Source organism: Eupeodes corollae, chromosome 1, assembly GCF_945859685.1.
Source record: "Eupeodes corollae chromosome 1, idEupCoro1.1, whole genome shotgun sequence".
Lineage (NCBI taxonomy): Eukaryota > Metazoa > Arthropoda > Insecta > Diptera > Syrphidae > Eupeodes > Eupeodes corollae.
In genome coordinates, this window is record NC_079147.1 from 123,129,472 (window position 1) to 123,153,343 (window position 23,872).

At 38.1% G+C, this 23,872-nt stretch overlaps 1 long non-coding RNA gene and 1 pseudogene across 1 annotated transcript; both read left to right on the forward strand.

Annotated features, from left to right (window-relative positions):
• Nucleotides 1–2,604: 2,604 nt before the first annotated feature.
• LOC129942268 (uncharacterized) lies at nucleotides 2,605–3,386 on the forward strand. Its single transcript, XR_008781008.1, has 3 exons — nucleotides 2,605–2,852; nucleotides 2,928–3,096; nucleotides 3,153–3,386. It is a non-coding gene; the product is annotated as an uncharacterized LOC129942268 (long non-coding RNA).
• Nucleotides 3,387–3,576: 190 nt separating this feature from the next.
• On the forward strand, nucleotides 3,577–7,929 carry LOC129942266 (viral IAP-associated factor homolog; annotated as a pseudogene).
• The last annotated feature ends 15,943 nt before the right edge of the window (nucleotides 7,930–23,872 follow it).

The window sequence follows — 23,872 nt, forward strand, 5'->3', positions numbered from 1 at the left end:
AAGATGAATATTAATGTTTGCAATGAGATCTGTTTTTGATGTGTCTTTGTCTAAGGCAACGCCATAAAGAATCCATCCTAATCTGGTCTTAATTGGGGATGGCTGAAAATCTTCACCTTCTCGAATCTTTAAAGGCATACCTAGCAGCCAGTGTTGCAGACCGAATAGAATCTGTGGCTTGGCGGTGGAATACGATTTTATTGGTAATCCATTTAAGTTTGTAACACGATATGTCAAACTGTTGAAATCGAGTGATTGTCTTGGAAGATCCAACAATTTAACTTTAAGTGCGTTTGCAAGTAAATATTTTCGATTGCTACCACCAGCCGACATTCCGAAAGTGATTTTCATTGATGTTTCCTCTCGCCGATGTGTACTAGCGGTCCACCAAAGACAGAATTATTCTGTGTACCTCTAACTTCCAAAGAGAATGCAAGTTCTTCGACAATAAGTCGAAGGTTTCGATAAATTTTTTGTTGAAATGCACCCTGACCGGAACGATTTTGGACAATAAGCTTGGTACGCAATGTCGTTTCACTATAACGACCATATACTCGTAAATCAACGCTGCCATGTTTAGCTGGATTTCGTCGTTGTTCAAAAGTGCGTTACGTCGGAAGGTGCATCCTGAAACGCTACATAGTTGGGATGATGGGTAACGACGACAGCCATGTCATTGAGACTGAGGTTTTTCTTCTTGGTGAACTTTAATAAAAGTAGTACCCGTAGCATGATGGTTAGTGCGTTGGACTGTCATGCAAGGGGTCTGGGTTCAATCCCTGCCTGTGCCACCTTAATTTAAAAAAATAATTTTTGCGGGTACTGCCTCTTGCGAGGAATTGACAAATCCTTCAAGAGTAATTCTTGTCATGAAAAAGTGCTTTCTCAAAACTAGCCGTTCGGATTCGGCCCAAAATTGTAGGTCCCTTCCATTCCTGACAACAGTACTCGCACACAGGAATGGTTGAGAGTTGTAAGTCACTAGGCCCTGGTTCACAACGGACTGTTGCTCCACCCCATTTGATTTTTTGAACTTTAATAAAGGCACTATTTTTTTTTTACTTTTATTTTGGAATGACTGGGAAACGCTATGTATTACTTCTGAAACGGCTGTAGCATAGCTGGAAAGCTAGTTGTTAAAAACCGACAAGTTAACACACGAAACGCTTTGTTTGTATAATCCACAATTTAATTTGAGCTGCAAGGTCAGTGACCTCCATCACGCGACACATGTTGTCAATCCCCAACAAAATTAAAATTAAATATTAAAGTCTCTTATTTTTCGTATTTGGGTGGAGGCTAGCTTCTGATTTCGGTAATCAGTAAACAAAAGAATATTTATATGTGTTCTTCCACCAGCTTATAAAAAGCGGTTACTCTTAGGGTCACCCTGTGAAATTAATTTGTTCCTTAGACAAAAATTGTCTTGGCGCAATTTCAGATTCCTTTAGAATTGGAGCTAAACTCCCTTTCACCCCTAATTTATTTCTTTTATCATCATCATTTTGAACCAAACTCGTTGCCGACCCTAATCCTACTCTATTTTCATTATCAGAATTCTTATGTCTGTTCTCCTATCTATAATTGTTTTGCGTATCCAGTCTTGAACACGACTACAGCTGTCAATTGAAGTTGTCACTGAAATGTCATAATCATCAGAGTCAAAATTCTCCTGAATTGCATATTTTGTATCTAAATATTGTTGCTCAAGCTTGCGCTCTTCTTCTAATTTATTTAGTTTAATTTTAGTTATTCTTCATTTCGACGTTGTCGATTTGTTTAAGGCTTGATGAAAATCAGTGTTTGACAACGGTCTGCATTGCTTTGGAGCACTCTCAGCACTCTCTCAACGAACTTTTGCATTCGAGGTTGTAGTACGCACTGCATTTTGTTTAATCTCTTCAATACATTTGGTGCAGTGCCAGTCAATTTCTTCCACAGCTTGCGTAACCCCATTCATTCTTTTCTTCCCTTTTTTCGGGCGGTGGCCCAGAACTCCGCAGATTAATTCGCATTAATTAAAAGAATTAAAATAGCATACAAATAAAATACAGACAAATAAATAACTTTCTCTGCTTAAACTATGGAAATTCAAAACAATCACCACCTTTTCTTGTTCTTTACTCTTTTTTTTTCTTTTATGTCACTTCGATTCCACTCCATACTTTCTTTTCACTTGTATCAATTTTTATCTTGATAGGCACTTTTTTCTAAAACAAATAATTATATTTTTCTTTATCTTATTTTCTGTGATTTAAAACAAATGGACAGTTAGACTCTTACCAAAAATCCCTTTTTTTAACGGTTCTTCATAAGTACTTTTTTAATTTGAATTGAAATTATACACCTCGCTCTGCTATGTGGTAACCGGCCAAATGAGGGTGAGCTGAAATCACCATCAAACCAATACAGGCAAAAAAAGTATTCGGATGATATATTGTACCTCTAATAGGAACACATCATCCGATCCACAAATAGACACAGTGTATATCTCAACCAACATTATTACACTCAAATAGTGGGAGACCACGTAGGTATTAGTACACTTCCAAAAGAATAGGGGTATCAGTGTCCCAAGAACCAAGGGTGTGGTTCACGGTCGAAATGGGTTAGACATGTAAAACATAACCACATGATACCAGAACACTACAAACATCCATACACATAATAACGAAGAAACAACAAAACATATAAAAAAAATCACCTAACCACCGCAATGACATGTATTAACCATCAGTAATGAAAACTTAACACGGCCATAAAACAAAGTTTCATTCACATGCAACTTAACAATTCAACCAACTAAAACGACAATACAAAAAACCCAGAACCCATATAATCTCTCCACTAAGGTATGGAGAATTTCCATATAGACCAACAATGAGGCAGTGAATTTAATTTGGTTGTTCTCTTATTTTCTTATTTAGGATTGAGGATGCGGATCCTGACCTGGCGTAAACAACATTTAACAGAATGTATTTCTTTTTAGATCAAAAACCTTAACGATCAAGAGCTACAAGTTCATTTAATTGAAAAAACGATACACCAGGAATCAGAAGAAAACAATGAGACTTATTGAAATCGGAGCTCAAGTAGGTACGTTTAAAAAAGAATCTCGTAAACAAAAGAATATTTATATTGCTTTGTTTCAGCTATGGATTGCTATTATAATATACTTTACTACCAACTCTGTCAAGAAGATGTACTTAAGAATAAAAATTGATTTTATAAGCATCTACTTAGTGTTTTCATTTCGGGTGCTGCCGATTACAAACACTGATAAAGAAAGCAACTTCTCTCGAGAAGTTTGGAAGGTTTGCTCAAAATGAAGGCGTTAGTCCTCAGGTGATTTTATTTTATATTAGATTTGTCTTAATATAAACGTTTTTAACCACAGACTCTGGCCATTATTTGTGAATAGTTGTTCGAAGCCTGTTGCAGTAAAGTATATATTTCTACACTCAATTGCTGCTGTATCATGATCGGTGAGATCTGCCTCAGTGGCTATAAAATGTAAACATGGATTATAAAAATAAAACAACTCAGGAACATTGAAAACATTTGTATATACTCATCTCATTTTTCCATTCCTATTTTATTTGTTTGTACTCGTTCTTTATTTTCTTTACATTACTCACGACATTTCCAAAATGCTGAAAATAAGTAATTAAAGTAGAGACTAAATAAAAAAAACGTCAACTTGTTACTTCTGTTGCCAATTTTCATTGTGCAAAGGTGATAAGCTATTCTTACTGCTTTCCACTAAGCTAGTATGTTGCTTTTAAAGACTTAACTACATAAGCCGAAAAGTACTTTTGTATAATAGTAAAAATATTTGTATTCTCGCTAGGTCAGTGGTTTTGTGAAATGAATATACAAATTTGTTCTTCAACCAAAATTTAAGTCTTATGTCTTTCAGTTCTAACTATTTATATCATATCTTTCAGTTATATAGCGACAAGGAAAAATCTGTGAAGGAAAGTTCTTACTACAGTTTTTCTGAAAGTGCATTGTGGCTTATTCATAGATGTATGCTAAACTTTTTAGGCTATTTATTAATAAATGCAAATCAAAGTTAAGGGCTTAACCTGAATAACTATAAACATAGAAACTAGAACTTTATTATTTCCGCCTTTTATAATTCAATGTAAAATAAATCAATCCAGTATATTTTAGATAATACAGTAGTTTTCTCTCTGGCTATGGTGGGTGAAGTAGTTGAAAATAGAGGTGTCAACGTCTCTGCCAATAGTAAGATTCATGGAATGAAACAACAGCACCAGAATTACTACTTCAATTACGAATTAGCAACCATCCTCAGCTACAACTATGTCATCGACTTTGTGAAATCCAATTCAATGGTACAGGGGAAAGCTTTGACATTCAATAGTGAACAGCCCAGTTTTGAAATGACTTAACAGCGGCAACAGCAACGGCAGAGTATGCAGGCAAATCAGGTAAGTTCATTAATTTACTTACGAGTAATCTTAACACGGATATTTTTAATTCCTTTGCCCATTCATTTGCTGCAAAGAAACATTATACAAGCCGACAAAAAGACTTGCAACTGCAACTAAAGCAACATCTTGTTTCATAGACTGCAACAGCACATGAGATTCAGTTGTGTAAGTGCGAATCGAAACAATCATATCGTGATCAACTTGCCTTATCTTCACCTTCTAGATCTAAATCCATGCTTGTAGAGCCACAACAGAAATAAGTAAATTTGTATTCATTAAAAACGAAACATAATAATTTACAATAGAAAAAGCTTACAAGCATGGCCATCTGCAGAATATTATCAAGACATTGAGAAAAAAGAGTATACAATTTTGGAATTACATATATAATTAATATTACAAAAATATGATCAACTTTTTAAATGTTGTTTAGTTAAAGTGGCAAAGTAAAAGAAGGAAAAGAATAGTTAACAATAAATATGTGTTACAATGAAAAACCAAAACAATTATCAATTAGGTACTTGAAATGATTGTTCAAAATATTTAAGTTCAATTCTTTTTTCTAACTAAAAAACCAAAGATGGCGGAGAAGTGGAAAGATTTTGTCTATAAGGATAAGCATGTGTTAGTTGTCCCGTGCATTTCTTATGTGACCTAGCCATTATGAATGTAGTTGTAATGGAATTTGTGCCCATATTGCTCGATGGCAGGGAAAAAAACTACGGGGTGAACTAAGCCGTACAAAAAAGAGATCCGTTGAATTCAAAAATTGAAAAATTAATGGAATATTGCAAGAAAAATGAATGTTGCAACTTCTTTTTAGTGAAAACTGTGCTGAAAATAATATTTGACTGCGTTTGGCAAACAAATTCTATTATTTTTATAAAAAGTATAGACGCACCATAGAATTGCAATGCAATTGTGGGCCAATTTGAGTTAAGTCACCATCTGTGCAATGCAAAGTACTTCTTTAAGCCAGCGACTGACAGGCAAAGGATTGCAGTCTACACAAGTCCATCGTTATGATATCTTCAATACGAGTGAAGCAAGGGAAGTAGCTGGTAAGAATATTTGTATAAATAATAAAATAGGAACTATCTTAATTTTGTCTCTGTTTTTTATTTAACTTGTATGTCTTCGAACTTAACTTAAATGCCTTCAAATTCACCAATGATATATTGCTGTCTATGCCGTCAACATATTCAATTTAATTTAAACCCAACTCCAGGAATTACTTCATCAATTTAGTTTTTAAAGGTATTATTTTTTTTTAAATAGAAGGCACTCATTTACATATAAGGCTTTTCGTGGCTCTCTTAATTCATAAAGTAGTTTTTTTTTCAAAAAAATATAATGATGTTCCAAATCTACAACATAGACACACCATATAAAGACCGGAATCTTTCGTACGTTTTACCCTCCAACACCCATTCGTTTACATTGTTGTATTTGCAATTTTGACATTACGTCCATTTTGAAATGTGAAATCCAACAACAATTCGATGCGGTGCATTAACTTGTTTTGACAGTTTTTTTTTTAATTTAATTGCTGTGGTGAGAATTTTAGATTTGATTTTAGCTGTCAAATGAAGCATTTGTTGTTTTGTTAATTTGTTTAAAAATGCAGGATCCAAATGAAGATTCCGAATGGAATGATGTCTTCCGGGCAAAAGGTATCCTTCCACCCATGCCCGAGAATGCCTTTGAGAAGCGAACTGGTGGTGACAAGCAGAAAATATCGAAGACATGAACATGGACGAATCTGAAGACTCCCTAGACGAAAGTGTTCGCGAGGTATATCTTCACAAACGATTGGCATAGATGCGAACATTCGCGGACAAGGCTCTTTTCGGTTCAGTATGGGCAATTTTCAGACAAGATTACGTCAACGAAGTGACCAAATCTGGAGAAGGTATCTTGGTTGTGTTGCATTTGTACACAAACGGTGTGCCGCTCTGTTCGGTCATACACCACCATATGCAACAGTTCCTGCGGTCCATAGCCACCACCTGCATCCCAAATTTAACAGAAAAGCATCTGCCAACAGTGTTTATCTATTTTGAAGCCCAAATGAGAAAGCAATTCATTGGTGCCTTGGAGCTTCGTGGTTAAAAATTGACCACCGATGAATTGGAGTTCATGTTCGGTCAGTGTGGTTCAATTCCAACGGAAATCAAGGAAGATTCCAAGCAATAAACTCGTGGCAAAATGGTCAGCGTCCTGGAATCCATTGATTTCGCAATTAGAAAGAAATATTGTTAGATTTTCGATATTCATTTTTGTGTACGAATGGATTTTTATATATTCAAATAATAATAAAAAAGAAAATGGAACTGGTTCCACGAACAATTAAAAGCCGAATGCAAATTTTAATAGTGTTTTATTAACTCCAAGTCAGCCGAAAAAAAAATTAATGAAAAAATGCTTAAACATTTTTAATAGGAAAAAAAAACATCGGAACTCACTTGGACATGATCTTACAAGTTTTTATGATTTTTACTAAAAAGTGTGAATGCGAAGTTTTTACTCACACTTCAAGGATTCCAGGAAGGTATAAACCATTCCTGTAGGTACACTATTGTTCCAAGGACACGACCAAATGAATTCCAATGTTCGCATTTTTACACATTTTCGATAGGAAAATACGAACATCGGAACTCACTTGGACGTGTTTTTTAAGTTGTTTTGTTTTTTACTAAAAAGTGTGAATGCAAAGTGTGTACTCACACTTCAAGGATTCCAGGAAGGTATAAACCATTCCTGTAGGTACACTATTGTTCCAAGGACAAGGCCAAATGAATTCCAATGTTCGCATTTTTACACATTTTCGATAGGAAAATACGAACATCGGAACTCACTTGGACGTGTTCTTACAAGTTTTTTTGCTAGTTGCTAATTTCTTATGTTTTCTTTTGTTCATAGTGTCCGAACGCCTGATGTGGCTTCAATAAAGCATACATATCGATTTGGAATCGCTCAGTTCAAAATATATGTCTCCTTTTCGTTGGCTAGGTTGAGTATATGAATAAAAACAATTTGTTTAAATTATATCCACATTAAATTTCATATTTGTTTAAAGTCCTTAACAATAATATTGTAATCTTTTTTAGTGATAAGGAATTATTTAAATCATTAAACATGAAGACTTCTTGATTTGTGACTCACGATTATTTGAAAAACAGTTCTGTAGCTAAAATCGAATTTCGTGTTCGTAATCCTAATCAGCATCAACAATTAACTCTTAAACAAACTATTTAAAACCATAAAGGATCATTATGAAAGTTTTTAAAACTTTACGTAGAGTCAAATGAAGACTCACATGAAATCGCGAAAGAATACACACCAACGTGATGAACCAAAACATAAGAAAAATAATAATTACAAATATTGTGTGCTTAATCCCTCAATAAAGAAAAAATATACTTTATACAGCTTATTCGTTTATTTTAATTATTTGACAAAAATAACTTCCCACTTAGTATCTACCAAGAGCATTCCTTCCAGCTCATCTATCAGGTGTACTAAGATCAGTAAACCAAAAAGCTTTGTTTCCTCTTTTAAATTAATAACGAATCCCACTTACTTTGATTCTATTTGCAACCCAAATATATGGCCCGCAGAGACTTCAGTCAAAAAGTTTACTTAAAGTCAAACACAGGGTGTTTCTTTAAAAAACAAATCAAAAAACTTAACAATCTTGGGCTCTTCTACCAAAACGTAAGGGGACTTCGTTGCAAGACTACTGACATTTTTCTATACTCACAATCATTTCCACACGACGTATTCGTTTTGGCGGAAACGTGGCTTAATTCAATCTTTTCCGACACAGAACTTTTTAGTCAAGAGTTCGAAGTTTACAGAAACGATCGTCATGTTGGTAATGCAAAGGATTTAGGTGTAGGTGTTCTCATAGCGGTAAAAAATACATATTTCTCTTCTTCTGTATCTTTTCCATTTGTATTATCAATTGAACTTGTATGTGTAAAGATAATGGTACAGACTAAGACTTTTTTCATTTTAAACGTTTACATTCCTCCAAAAAGTTTGGAGTCTGTTTATAACGATCTCTCCTTGGCATTAGACTATCTTATAAATTTGTCCAGCTCTAACACCAATATCTTACTTTTAGGTGATTTTAATTTACCACACATTGACTGGATTCCATCCGAAGACGAATCCTGCCTTGAAGCCTCTCCTTCTTCTTCACAAATGGAACTATCTCTTCTCTATAAAGTCCTTCTTACTGACTTACAGAAAACAAGCTGTTTTCAAAACTCAAAAAATCGAATTCTCGATTTAGTGTTTTCTTCTGACGCGATTAGTACTCTTGTTCTAGAATCTAGATCAGGAATCACTAATATTGACAAATATCACCACCCTTTGGACATTTTTTTTGACTTAAGTAATCACATTACTAATCACAGTAATTCTTTTGATTGCTTATATAATTTTGATTTCATAAGAGCCAATTTCCAGCAGTTGACTGAAGATTTAACCATTTCTGGAATTGCTGATACACTAGCATTTTCTAACATTGACTAAGCAGTTTCAACTTTTTATAGGATCCTTAATTATTGTTTTGAAAAAAATGTACCGATAAAGAAATCAAGAATTACAAACTTTAGCCATCCTTGGTACACGAAAGAATTGCGTTTACTGCATAACAAAAGAAATAAGGCATGGAAAACGTATCTCAAAACTCTGTCTTCAGTCCACTTCCCTTTTTATGTTGAACTCTTTAACCAATTTAAATCTCTTTCTAATTTTTTATATGCTTGTTATGTTACTGATATGGGCACCTCTTTGAAAGAGAATCCTAAAAAATTTTGGAATTTTGTAAACTCAAAGAAAAAATCAGATGGCTCTCTGGTTAACTTCACTTACAAGAACCTTTCGTTAGATAAAACTTTTGATATCTGTAACGCTTTCGCAATGAATTTCCGTGAGTCATTTGTTAATAGCCCTCAAGAAGTCGATGAAGTATATTTTCATAATCTTCACACTTTTTCGCAAACTAGCTGTAGTCACATACCTGTGCTACAGAGTACGGTCCTTGATCTTTTATCTGCGTTGAATGATGACTAAACAGGCAAATATATGGAAGAAGTCATTTCTAACACCAATTTTAAAGAAAGGTAACAAGTCGGATATAAGCAACTACAGGCCCATTGCAAAGCTTTCTTGCATTCCTTAAGTATTTGAACAAGTTGTTTGTGAAAGCGTAGCATATTTTAGTAAAAATATCATTTGCGAACAGCAACATGGTTTTGTGAAAAAAAAGATCAACCGTTACTAATCTCCTCACATTCTCAAACATATGTTCAAACGCTTTAGAACAAGGTTATGAAGTTGACTGTGTATACACTGACTTTTCTAAAGCTTTTGACCAACTTAGTTACGGAATTATTTTATTTAAACTTAAGGCTCTTGGTTTTCCACCATTTTTCTAGCTTGGATTAAGTCATACCTTAAAAACAGATCCTGCGAGGTAAAATTTAGAAATTGTCATTCTGAACCTTTTGTTGCTCAATCTGGTGTTCCCCAGGGAAGCCATCTTGGCCCTTTTTTGTTCATCCTGTCTATTAACGATGTATCGTCATGTCTACGCTCAAGTGAACTTCTCATTTTTGCTGACGATATGAAGATTTTCAAAATAATAAAGTCCAACCATGATCGTATTCTTTTACAGGCCGATATTGATAGTTTCACATTTTGGTGTGGGAAAAATAGCCTTTTACTCAACCCTTTAAAATGCCAGACTATAACTTTCACTAAAAAACTAATCAGTAACGTATTTGACTACTGTATATCACAGCAAAAACTCTGTCGTGTCTCCACATTTAAAGATTTGGGTGTACATTTCTGTTCCATGCACCTTATTTGCTATCTTGTGTACATTTGAGATTTGAACTACCGGGCGGAACTCATCACCTGCGCACATTTGATTTTATACATATTGACTTCCATAGAACTAACTATGGCAAGAATGAAGCTTTAGGTCGAATGAGCATTTTATATAACTTAAACTGTTCAACGATAGATTTAAATTTAAATAAGGTGGGATTAAAATCATTGTTTAGAACCAGTGCTCTACTATCGTAAACGTTCTCATTTTATTTTTTGTTCTGCAATAGTTAAATGCTAATTTTGTTTTGTATTTTGTGCGTGTATATTTGTATTATTTCTTACTAACAACTAACACATGCACTTATGATGAGCCTCTGATCGTAGTTTGACGCTTGCTATAAGCTTACTACTTTCTGAAATTCTGAAGTGTAAACAAAATTAAACACAAATATGACGTTATAATTCACTAATTTAATATTTGACTTGAGTAGATACAATTTATGCAAACCAAAAAAAATGTGTTTTTCTTTTAAATATTTAATTTAGTTTTTCAAAGTTTTTTGTGTTTTTTTTTCAAAATAAATAATAGCATTTAAATGCACTACAACTTTGTTTTAAAACTAGCTGCCACGATGAACGTAGATTACCAGTGGATGATATTTTCAGCATTTTGACGGGCTACAAATGAACGGCAGAGTTAAATCGATTTTCATTGCAGATTTTGTTGCAATACCGCTTCGTTTTGTTTAAGTGCTGAAAAAAACAATAACTAGTGCTTTCAAAGTTTTTACTTAAGTAAAACTTACTTTAAAGTAATATTGCTATCATGAGCCTTCTGTTTAACAAACGCAAAATGAAATTGATAAGGTTATAATTAAGTCTCGTAAGTTGATAAATTGGTTGAAAATATGTATGTGGCTTTTTAAGTCGTTTGGGTTGTCATTCTTTTACGAGCCAAATTCCAAATCGGACATTTTCACTACGTGAAGGTTGCCGGCTCACGATTCTTGGGTCATGATTAGGGTAATTTGCAGGGGTATTCTTATGGCGATTCAAGTTAGTTCTAAACACAATGCACTTAGCTTTCTATTTTGCATGTAATTCTAACATAGTACATACAAAACTGACTTTGACTTTCAAAGAGAAAACAAGTGTTAGTTAATTCTTAATTTCATTTTAAAACAAAGTGCATTTGTAGTGTTTGGCAGTTAAGTAGTGACGCTGTTTAACATAACTAAACGGTAGCCCAGTGGAGGTGGCGTCTGCAGAGGCAATTGCGTACGCCGACGATCTACGGCCCGAAAGGTTGAGATTATTAGAATTCTCTTGCAGCTTGATTTCGACAAGATTCAGCGATATTGCGACGACTGGAAACTGAAAATAAATGTCCAGAAGTCGGAGACAATTCTGTTCCGGACTCCGTTGGCTAAGGCCACGAGGGATACGTGCAAGAATTGGCGCAAGATGGTCATCATTGATCTTCACAGGCAGCCATTAGCGAGCAAAAGTGTAGTGAAATACCTAGGTATCTGGTTAGATCAGTATTTATATTTCGACAGACATATAAATACTGCTCTGACCAGGGCCAGAGGAGCCTCTGCTCTGACGAAACGGCTGTTTTTTAGCAGTCAGCTTGACCCCAGAGTGAAGGTAATTTGCTACAGTTGGCAGTTCCGCCAATCTACCTTGTCAGAAGACGAACCGTGGATACGCGACTCCCGTTCAATCGGGATGCATGGCACAAGGCGGAGCAGAGCTACTTCGGTTGAGTAGGGCTATGTCCGAACGGGACCGAACTGATAGGGTGAAGAAGGAGATCCAGTTTTGGTGGCTTCAATCGGCACTTGATAGTGGGTAGTCGGGATCTGGTTTTAAGCCTTGGCCGGCTTACATACCTGTTCTATAGTTTTAGGGTTTCGTTTTAAGTAGAATAGGCATGATGGCAAAACAAAAATACAACAAAAAAATTAAAAAATTCAAAAACAAAAAATAAAAAAACATTGAATATAAAAAAAAGAAAAAAAAGAAAAAAAAATATAAAAAAGACAATATATATAAAAACAGCCGCGTGTGGCAGCCGCGATGGTTTGGAGGTAATTAACGAGATGTTTGGTGATATAAATCCAGGTGATCTTGATTTTGTAAACAATTCTCGATCAAAACAAACACCTGTCGTCGAAGTGTCACAACAATCCACTGTCATCATGTCAAACGAGCCAGCGCCATCTACAACCTCGCAACAGAAACAGAAGCAGAAAAACAACTAAAACAGCGTTGCCGTCTGTCTAGCAAGTAGTAGTTTTAAGAATTTAAAGAAAGTACAATTAAATTAGTTTCTTATAATGTAGCTGGTTTAGGTAAAAAATTATTATTTGTAGATTTTTCTAAATTTGTAAAAGAACATGATGTTTTCTTTCTATTTGAGACTTTTTTAGTAAGTGAACAAATAGAGAATTTTAATAAATATTTCAGCTACACTGGATAACTGCCACTCGTGAGCACAATTTTGGTAGAGCGATAGGTGGATCTTTGTTTGGCTTTAAAAGTAAAGTCAATGGCAACTTTACCGTAGTAAATGATCAAACATGTCTTGTAATCAACAACCTGAGTAAAAAGTACTTTATTGTGCTCACGTATCCAAATTGCATTTTGTGGGATAATGATTTCAATGCGCTTGATGATTGTCTTCACACACTGCAGTCTCAAAATGTAATGCTGATCGGTGACGTTAATGCTCGGATAGGAAATAAATAGATAGTTTTGGACGAAAATAATTTTATAGGCATAGATATAGCAAAAACACGAAATTCTAAAGACCAAACAGTCAACAGAAATGGTAGAATTTTTATGAAAATGTGTCAAACAAATGATCTTTTTATTCTTAATGGCTGTATTAAAAATGATTCACTAGGAGAATTTACATTTATTAGACGATCAGGAAAATCAGTAATTGATTTCTGTGCAATTTGAAGTGAATGGTTAAAAATCACATCGTCCTTCGAAGTAGGTGTAAAAACATTCTCTGACCATATGCCTCTTTTAGTAGAACTCAGACTAAACAACCCCTCATATCACTACGAAATGGCGCTACCCCCAAAACTCGTCTGGAAGGATAGTTCAAAAGAAATGTATGCAGCAAAGTTACTGAACCAGATCAACATAACCTTTTTAACTACATTGGAAGTTCGAAACGAGGAAAAAATACGTTTTTTAATCAAATCTATAAAGGAAGTCATACACATAAATTCTACCACATCAAAATCTTATAACTACCTCCAAAAATGGTTCGACAAAGAATGCTTCACCGCAAGAAAGCTATCTTTTGATCTGCTTAGAAGATTAAGGAACGACATTGATCATAACGAAACCCTAAGAGGAAAATATATCACCGCAAATAAAAATTATAAAGAATTATGCCTTTATAAACGCAAACATTACTACAATACATTAGCTATAGAGCTCTCCTGTACAAGAGATACCAAAGGCTTTTGGGCAAAAATAAAGTCACTAAAAGGCCTAAACTTTATTTGTGGGATACACTTAACGGCAGGAAAACTGGCCGAATACTTCAAAATACTCCTGAATCCATGCTAATTGGAAGAGCACAACTTTCACTACGCAGAACCACTGGTCGAAGATGATGTACTTGATAGGGAAATAACTCTAAATGAGCTACGATTGAGTCTTTATAGCTCTAACAATAGAAAAGCACCTCGTCCTGATCGAATCCCTAACGAATTTTACAAAAATGCTCCTATCGAGTTCCTAACGCACATGCTTGACGCCTTCAATTTCATCTTCGGAACCGGTGTAGTGCCTCAGGAATTTAAAGATGCTATAGTGTACCCGATCTATAAAAAAGGTGATGTTAATTTGGCATCTAACTACAGGGGTATATCGTTTATGAACTCAACAGCAAAAATTTTCTCAGCAATTCTACTTAATCGAATAAAGGAATGCATAGAAAGAAACGAAGTATTGAGTGAGTATCAAGCAGGTTTTCGGAAAGAGTACTCAACAATAGACAATATTTTCACTGTGACGACCATTGCCCAACATTTTCTGAAACAAAATAAAAAATTATACATATTTTGTGTCGACTTTAAAGCAGCTTTTGACTCTATTGATCGCAATGCATTGTTCTTCAAGCTGTCACAGAAAGGATTGTCTACGAAGCTCTTAAAAGTCCTCAGAAATATGTACCAAAATACTCGACAATCGGTGTGGGATGGCAAAAGTATGTCAGATTGGTATAACACAACATCAGGAGTGAAGCAAGGCTGTCTTCTGAGTGCAATATTGTTTTCACTGTTCATTGACGATATCTCTTCTCATCTACCTCCTGGAGTATGCGTAACAGAAATAAGAAATAAAGTGCTTCTTTATGCTGACGACATCGTTTTGTTTGCTGAATCTCCGCAGAGTCTTCAACTTATGATTAATAAACTCAATACTTATTGTAAAACCTGGAGCCTTTCAATAAATTTAGAAAAATCAAAAATTATCATCATTCGCAACAGGCAAACAAAATTGGAAAACGGCGAAAAATGGTTTCTAAATGGTGAATCAATTAAAAAAGTCACACAATACAAATACCTTGGTGTTATACTGCAATCAAACATGAAGTTTTCTCTCCACCTTGAGAAAAAACTGGGTTCCGCTAAAAAGCTTATAAATTCCTCTTGGAAAGATATAATCGGGAACAATGAAATTAAGACCTCAGCAAAATACACGGTCTTCGAATCAATTATGCGCTCTATCATGTGCTATAGTTGCCAAACATGGGGTTACCGTTCATATGAAGAAGTTTACCTTCTTTATACCACTATACTCTTAAGCTACATTATGCACAGAATACCCAATATTCTTACGAAGTTTATAATAAACAGGTCAGGATGGAATGGGCGCTCGAATGGAAAACGCTGTCTGATAAATGCGGATTCAACTTAAACTTGCAATACGAAGACCGGGGTGAATTGAAGCAAAATCTGTACCAGTTACTTGAGCTTCACGACACGCATCAGCACCATAGAGAAAATATATTATCTAGAGTCCCGACTTAATGGGTTTGTTCTCTTTCGGCCTACAAGCTAAATTGGGAGGATTTTGTCCATAAGGATAATCATGTGTTAGTGGTCCCGTGCATTTCTTATGGGACCAAGCCATTATGAATGTAGTTGTAATGGAATTTGTGCCCACATTGCTCGACCGCCGGGAAAAAACTATGAGGTGAACTCAGACGTTCAAAAAAGAAATCCGTTGAATTCAAAAATTGAAAAATGAATGCAATATTGCAAGAAAAATGAATTTTGCAACTTCTTTTTAGTGAAAACTGTGCTGAAAATAATATTTGAATGCTTTTGGCACACAAATTCTATGTATTTTATGAAAAATTTCGCTAAAAACAGAAAAAATCGTGCTGAAAGTATAAGCGCACCCTAGAACTGTAATGCGAACGTATCCCAATTTGAGTTATGTCAAGTTTTGACAGATCAACAGCGAGGTGAGTATTTTGACAATTCAACGAAAATGTAAACAAACCAAAATTCAGTATCAATAAAGCAAATGAAGGTAAAACAAAATATCAATTTATTGAAATAAAAATATATATTGAATTTAATTTAATCCTCAGATAAAGAAGAAACCAAGGATTACGTTGCAACAAGAAAAGTGGAAGTGGAAGCCCCGCGTAGGAAGCCAGCAACGCCGACATATTTATTGTGGAGTGAATAGGTACAAATTGAAGGTAAATGTGTTCATATTAATTTTTAACTCAAATTATATGAATATTGTTTTGTTTTGTTTTTTAGTAAAAAATTAAACTGCTCAACAAGACTGGTGATCAAATCGCTCTATTCTGATGGCTTATATCCTCATTGTTAACCCTGTAGGAATGAGAAGAGCCGATTACAACGAAGGGATCGATGTCGCAGAAGTCTGAAAAGCTTCGCTTTGCAACTTATCTGACATGTTTCATTTGACGAGATGGATATACAAGTCGAGAGTTGTTATAAAGTTGAGGAATCTCTTTACTTGGTGGTCATTCATAGCCAAGCCAAATACAAATACAAGTTGAATTAATTGCAGCATGTGATAGCAGTAGCACATTCACGTAATGTGCCACCATCTTTGCAATGCAAAGCACTTCTTTCAGCCAGCTACGGATAGCCGAAATATCGCAATGAATGCAAGTCCTTCCTCATTATGTGAACAATAGTTAATTTAATCTACAGTAAGTTTTTCAAGACAGTACCTACCACCGAGGATTGGCCAATTGATCTGTTTCACTATGTTCTTTTTTGCAGAAATTCACATTTGAATATCTTCCTTTTACATTTTTTGGCGAACTCTGTGATGTAGTTGGTGAGGATGTGTTTATAAATAATAAAATAAGAACTATCTTACTTTTCGATTTTTCTCATTTAAATTGTAGGTCTCTGGAATTTAATTGAAATACCTTCTTTCAATTATGATTTATTGCTTTCAATGCCGTCAATATCTTCAATTCAATACTGCCTCTTGTTACCAACGAAGAAGGAGACAAGATCGGAAAATTTGCTGGCGATGGTATTTGGCTGGACGAAGAAAAAACGTCGCCTTTTTCTCTTTATCAGTTCTTTTTGAAAATGCCAGATTCTGAAGTCGAGAATCTTCTCAAGTCGTTCACGTTGTTCAAGTAGTTTTATTCCACTGGAAGAAATTGCATTTCTCATGGAACAACACAAAAAATCACCAGAGAAGAGAAAAACACAAACGATTCTAGCTGAAGATATGACGCTTCTAGTCCATTGAGGTGATTTTTAATAAACAAATAAATCACTTCTTTTAGCTTTTTAAGTTTTTTTCTTTCAGAGGCGGGACTAAAACAAGCCGAAAAAGTCACAGAAGCGCTCTACAAGGCAAATGTTGAAGGACTAGGTGAACTGAACTACAACTAAATCCTATCGTTAAGATTTTTCCAAAGCCTGGACTATCCATTCTTGATCTGGCACTAAAAGCTTAATGTTTTACAACAGAGAGTAAGTGAAAATTGTTATGTTTCTGCTTGAGGTAATTTATTTTATAATTAAAAATCTTCTTTCAGCTGATACGATGAGAATCATCACAGCTGGGGGTTCTATAACAAGCAATAGCGAACTCAAAACTTAGCACTAACATCACACTAACTCAACACCACAAACATCAGATACCATTTATATCTATTAGTTCAAAATGTTAAATGTCTCCTTTCTGTTGGCAAGGATGAGCATATGAATAAAAACAATTTGTTTAGCTTATATCCATATTCAATTTTACATTAATTAAAAGTCATTAATAATAATATTGTATTCTTTTTTGTGATAAAAATAAATAATTTAAATCATTTAACATGTAGACTCCCTGGTTAGTTAATCATGTTTATATATTTTTTTAAATACAATGAAATTAATTCAAATATGTTTTTAAATTCCATTCGGCACTCAACGTTATAATTGGTGGTAATTGTGATGATTTCCAAATCTACAATATTTTTTCAATATTTCGCTTAAATTTGTTTCGTACTTTTCATCTAATCAAATTTATATCGTTTAAATGGGCGGGTAAAAATTCCAACGAACATTTTAGTTATGTAGGTCCCATTTTGTTCAAGGTTCGAGTTGTGCTGCCCCCAAACAACCGAAATGGAATTTTTTATATTGGCTGATCCGATCAATTTGTACATTACCATTTGTATATTCTTCAAAATTCACTTGATTCAACCGAATTCAACAAACAAATTCCTTTATTATTAAAGTAAAGTAAATCATAAATGATTTTGAATAAAAATAATCCTAGTCTGCAAAGAAATAGTAGAATATACAATATATACAAAATTTACACTATAGCTCAAAATAAATAAACAAGTTGTTTGCAAAAAAGATTATTTTCTAGATATACATAGAAATAATTTAGGCTTCAATTTGACCAACTTTTACAAAAACTTTCGATGATAATGCGTGTTTTTGACGTTCTTTCTTTTCGGGCGTGTGTATGCATTCACAAAAGAATATTTCATCAAGAAACTAAGGGTAACATCATCGCCTGGTTTCAGTCCTTTTTCAGGTGTGAAGTTCAATTTGATTGTCACTTTATTGGACTTTCTTCAAGTGGTGAAACTATAAAAAAAATAAGAGAAACAACATAGAATAAGAATTTACAATTCGATTGTTATTTACTTTGGTTCCTTTCGTTGAACTTTTATTCGAAGTCGATCATTCGCCGTTCCTCTTCCTTTGTTGGCAGTTTCATAATGGTTGTGGCCATATGGTACATCGTTGGGTTAGTTAGCTTGAGGATCAATTCAGTGGAGGTGCCAGGCTTCAGTGGCTTTTCACAACGCACAAGCAGAACGTTGGGCACATGGTAGTTAGTAAGCAATTGAATGCGATACTTGATCGATCATGGATGGTACTCCGGCTTGATGACATTGTTTTCGCATTGTCGACAACGCAGAGATCGCTTCCGCTGCGAATGGAGGTTATTCACTGTGAATAGTTGATCGGCAGGTTGACCATGACGCTGCTAAATTGTCGTGACTATAAAGAAATTAATTTTCATTAACAAAGAAATCTTAAATGGAAGTTGACTTACTTTTTTTGATGTTGATTTTCTGTGTGAAAATCGATGGATTCCACTCGCCGACATCGTCAGTAGCTGCCGAGAGACTGATCTGAATCTGTTTGGCTTCTTGGGGATTCTTGTCGGGCCAGCTCATTTGCCTCCAAATGATTGCCTCCGAATGATTGCCACCGTTAAGCCAGTGCGATTCTTAGGAGCAAAAAAGATTTAAAATTTGAACTCTCTTACAGTCAAGGTTGGACAATTTTTGAGTATTCCTGCGATTGTATTCTTGTTTTTCTTGCGTCTCTTGCAGAACTGCATACTGGTAGTAAACTCTTTACACCTAGAAGATGAAGATTAAGCTAGTTGACTACGATATGAATGTTTCGATACGTACTTACACAATTGATGGAGAAGGGCGTCAGATATAAGAAGGCTTAACGTGGACGCCTGCCTGTTATGGCTTAATTCCACGGTGGGCCTACCCACTCTGACGGAGTCGAAGGAAAGCGTCGACCAGCGCCCCAGGGGAGCTTGCGCCCCCCCAGTACAATTCTGTGAACATGTTAAGGCATGTTCACACCCCTTGCTGAGGAGCGAGACCTATCTAACGCCTCTTGTACCCAGGATTCCTAGATGTTGGCAGGAACCCTGGATACCATTCGTTCCCGCGATTTTGGGTAACCACAGCCACCACGATACTCCCACAAGGGGGCCTACCTCTCAGACAGGCTGGACATGGCCGACCAGTGACAATGAGACACCAGAAACGGCCAGGTCCAGGGGCTCCTGTCTCCCGTGGTACCAGAATATAGCTTCCGGTGGAGCTTTCGCAACCGTTAAGGTCACTTCTAGATGAGTCCCTTAAGACTCGAGGCCTAGCAGCCTCAGGCATGCACACTCCGTTTTAAGGCCGAGGAGGAAACCACAACCAAGTGTGCAAAGCTCCCCCAATTTTACCACCCTTTTACCCAGACTCTCAACGGATGGGCTCGAAGCAAGCACGGGCCAAGCCGTTCAAACCAGCAACAGAAACTCCCTGTTGGGGAGTGCGAACAAACATCGCATGCACTCATCCATGCTGCGAGCTCCCAGAAAACGACGATTCGCGGCCAACACTACAACAAAACACAACACAAAAAACAAATACTACCGGTTACAACTGGATAGTTCACTCACAGTCGCAGTCACTATGCACCCCCAGGTAATCCAAGCACACATGTCAGGCACTCCCTCCATTGCTTGTCCTTGTTCTATGGATCCTGCCCTAATTGTCCAGATTCCCACCTGGAGCAAAAGGCGCATTCACCATAGCAAGGTACAATAATCACAGGACAACTGGCAGTGCCAGGGTCAAGCTAAGGCCTGTGAAGCCCCCCACCCACCCCAGCAACTGCCCGTCTTTACCCATATGCCATGAATCCTGCCCTATTGTCCAGATTACAACCTGGGACAAGAGGCGCTCTCATCATGGCATTATAAGCTGGAAGAGCAATAGCCGACAATGCCAGAGTCAGGCTGAGGCCTGTGAAGCCCCTCACCCGCTCAAACCATCTGCCGGCCATTGCTCGAGGAGTTGCGAACTCTCAAGAGACCCACCCGGAATACCAACCATTGAGCTCCGAGTCAAGATAGAACTGAAGAGTCCCCCTCTCGCCCAGAACCCAATAGAAGGAACCCCAGGGAATATGGACTCCAAAGAGTTCTACCTGACAGAGCACCAGGAGACCCAGAAGAACATAGCCGCGATCTGTACTATGCCCCATACCAACTCTGAGCAATCATTCAAGACTTCCTACAAAGTCTTGTCATGCCTACAGGACCAGTTATGGGAGAACCCCTGATTGCCCGGCAGTGTCTACAACAAGGACCAACAGAATGCCACTACAACCGCTGAGTCTGGAAAACTCTATCAGCATAGATGGCTAGACTGTCCCTCGAGAAAAGGACACGACTGAAGTCCCAGACGTCATCTGTCCGCACAACACCCATAGCAGGAAGATCCCTGAAACGGGCGTATCGCGGACACTCAACCAGTACATGCTCCCAGTCCTCTCTCGCAGCTCCACACGCACATTCCGGAGAGCTAGCCAGAGTCCTCTCACACAAATAAGCGTTCAAGGAACCATGGCCAGTCAGCAAAAAGCCCGTGAAGAGTGAGAAGTCTAGGTACTCTCGTTCCGACGCCCTTCCCACTTCGGGGAGGAACCGGTATGTGGTCCTCCCCTTATCACTTTCATCCCACCTAGATTGCCATCTGGAGAACACACTTCCCCTCAGGAGAACCTTCAGCTCACGCTTTGACAGCCCATGAGCTCCCGCGCATTCCTCCCAGTCAGAAGCTGGGAGTTGCTGCTGCCTCTTTAGCCTGCCAGCAATACCTTGCCGTATCACTTCCAGGTCAAGAGGAGGCACACCTGCTAATACTTGTAAGGCTTCGGTCGAGACAGTCTTACAGACGCGGAGTGAAGCAAGGAGCATTATCCTCTGGCAAGTGAGGATTCTGCTTCTGCCCGTCTTCGTCTTAGCAACATCGTACCATACAGTGGCACCGAATGCAGCGCAAGCCACAAACAGTCCACTATATATGGTACGTGCTGCACGACTGGACAGGCCCCAGTCACACTTCAACATCCTGCCAACTGCCGGCACAAGAGAGGTGAGCTTCGCCCTCACCCGCTCTATGTGCGGATAGAAGCTCATCCTCTCACCAACCGTGATTCTAAGATACCTGACTTGTGTCACGTACCTTAGGCTCACTCCACCTGCCCTTACAACTGGGTTCCTATTCCTCGATAGGCTGCCTTTGAGAAGCATCATGGATGTCTTTTCTACAGCCACCTCAACCCCAACACTCGTTCCCCAGGCACCTACCATGCCCATAACCTCCGTGCCACGGTTTTCCAGCGCAGCACGAGACTGGCCTTCAACGAGGACAAGAAGGTCATCAGCGTAGGCGATGCACTTACAGTACTACTGCCAAGAGGAGAGGCGCTGTAGCAGAGGATCCATCATTAGGTTCCAAATATATGGTCCCCCAATGGACCCCTGTGGACACCCCCTCTCTACACCTACCGTCACGGAGTCACTGGGACAGACAACGTGAGCAGTCCTTCCAGAGAAGTAACTCCTCCAGATAACAATCTCTCTGCACCCTACCTCCACCAATCTCCGTTCGACGCTGGCCCAATCCAGGTAGTCGAATGCACCTCGGAAGTCGATAAATATTCCAAGGACATATTTATCGACTGACCTATCAACGGAGTCCCTAACGAGCAACCACGCATCTTCGACACTACGCCCTGGTTTAAAACCTAACTGAAATGGTGTCTGCTCGGGGATGCACTCCATTAGTCTGTCCACCAGGACCCTTTCCAGCACTTTTCCAAGTACTGGAAGGAGGCTGATGCCACGATAGGATCTGGGGTTAGTCCTGACCCTATCGTTAGACTTCAGAAGTACTATCACCCTAGCACACTTCCATTCCAGGGGAAAGTAATTTTCCCTGACGCAGCTCGAGTAAATAGCCATCAGGTATTCAGGTACTGCCATCCAAATGGCTTTCACCATTTTTCCGGTCAGTCCGTCAAAACCCGGTGACTTCCTCGATTTAAGTCTGGCTACAGCACTACCTATTTCACCCTCCGTCACCATAGGGGATGCAGGAGGTGAGTCTGGAGGCAGACTCTCCGACTGCACACCCCTGGGAAAGAAAGTGTTCATCAGGGCAGTCGCACACTCCCTCCAGGATGTGAGCAAGACACCTCCATCCTGGATGGAACCGATCTCTGGAGCTTTCCTTCCACGACAAACCCGATATAGCTGGCCCCAAGTTTCATCGTGGTGTTTGTCAGCGAAGGCTCTCCAGTTCTCATACTTACTGCGGGCAAGCATCCTTTTGTAGTCAGCCAGACCTTGCCGGTAGGCAAGTCTTGACTGTTCCAAGTCTGCCAGCCCACGACGTCTACAGGTTTGGAAATGCTCACGCAATCTCCTCACCTGCATACGCTTCACATTCAACTCGGGTGTCCACCACTTCACTTTTCTTCGATTAACCAAACGGTGTCTCTCAAAAAGTTGGTCGTTGACACCCCACACGCACTCATCCAACAGTGCTACCTTTCTATCCACCGCTAACCGCTCAAATGCGTCCAGCGACATTGAAGTGACCTTTCTCGCGCTGGCATATTTGCCAGGGTCACATCAATGTCACTGCACCCATCTGCGTTGTCGAAGGTGAACAAGTCACTCGGCTCATTGAGAACGCTTATGCGGTTGGAGGCTATCCATTCACTTAGCAACTCTCCTCTTGTAGCCCTGCGAGAGCCGGAAGTGTCAGAACGCACATTAACCGGACTCTTGCTGAACCACAAGGGGGAAGTAGCATTAGCGTCGATGCCAAAAATCGCAGCCTCATTCCCAATAATCCGAAGCAACACATCAAGGTAAGCAATGTATGGCTCAATGTCTAAGGCGTGCTTAAAGTAAAGACTGCATACAATCAGTCTACCAAAGCTACCCTCGACATTGACACACACACCCCATTCACTCTGATCGATTAGCGTAGACACAATTGTTTTATCATTCACAACGACAGCGGCAAGGCCCCTGTCGTCTGCGAATGATTTCATATGGCATGGCAGGCGCCTCACCTGTTTTTTAACAGTATAAGGCTCCTGCAACAGCGCCAGGCTGCACTGTGTCTCACACATCAACTGCCCCAAATCATCCATTGCTGCCTTAGCACGCTGGCAGTTAAATTGTATTAATTTAACTGCCATTTTAGTGCCTGTTGCTCGCCCTGGCCACCGCCTCAGCATAGACAGGACAGTCCATGCTCAGCATGAAGTGACCAGCCGGGCTTCCTCGGAAGTCGCAATCGCGACAATGTATGGCATTGTCGCACTCGCGCTTCGAATGGCCCGACTGACCACACCGCCAACACACCGACTCCTTCTGCCTACACCTGTACGCAAAGTGGTCCA